Here is a 746-nt window from a genome sequence, read left to right as displayed (position 1 = left end):
TCGTTAATGTACTTTTCTCGTGTTTTTATTCCCCCTGCTACCTGCTCTCCTCAAATCATTTCTCTACGTCTCTTCTTTCTGTTTCCATTCTACCAACTATTTTTTTTTCTTTCCCAACTCTCCACCTCCTCCCTCCTCCCCCTTTCCCTCTCCTCCCTTCCTCCCTTCTCTCCTTTCCTCCCTTCTCTCCCCCTCTTTCCTTCCCTTCTCTCCTCCCTTCTTTCCTCCCTTCTCTCCTCCCTCTTTCCTTCCTTCCCCTCCTCCTCCTCCTCCTCCCTCCTTCCTTCCTTCCCCTCCTCCTCCTCCTCCCCCAACCCCCCAAACCGAGGGCAATGCGGCGTGTGAGGGAGTTCTTAGCCGCCTCGTGGCCGCTCAGATAAAATCACGGGAGATTCCGGAATGAGAGGAGGGAGGCGAAGGGGGGAAAGGGAGGAGGATGGGGAGGGGGAGAGGAGAAGGGGAAGGAGGAGGAGGAAGATGGGGAAGAGGGGGGAGGAAAAGGGGGAAGAGGAGGGAGGAAGATGGGGTAGAGGGAGGAGGATGGGGAAGAGGGGAGAGGAAGACGGGGAGGAGGAAAGGAAAGGGGAAGAAAAGAGGAAGGAGAGGGGTAGAGGGGGGGCGGTAGAATAAGGAAAGGTGGGGGAATGGAAGGGGTAGTAAAGAAGGGGCAGGGAAAGAGGAGAAAGAGGGGTATAAAATCATGACGAGATGGTGGGTGGGTGGGGGGGTACGGATGGAAAGACTTA

The 746-nt window shown here is 55.6% G+C and overlaps 1 protein-coding gene across 1 annotated transcript in view; it reads right to left on the bottom strand.

Annotated features, from left to right (window-relative positions):
• Positions 1-746, bottom strand: part of LOC119589342 (protein Wnt-16-like) — a 50713-nt gene that overhangs the window by 48723 nt on the left and 1244 nt on the right. The gene's annotated exons all lie outside the window — the stretch shown is intronic.

This window comes from Penaeus monodon, chromosome 25, assembly GCF_015228065.2.
Source record: "Penaeus monodon isolate SGIC_2016 chromosome 25, NSTDA_Pmon_1, whole genome shotgun sequence".
NCBI lineage: Eukaryota > Metazoa > Arthropoda > Malacostraca > Decapoda > Penaeidae > Penaeus > Penaeus monodon.
This window is presented reverse-complemented; position numbering and strand designations above follow the sequence as displayed.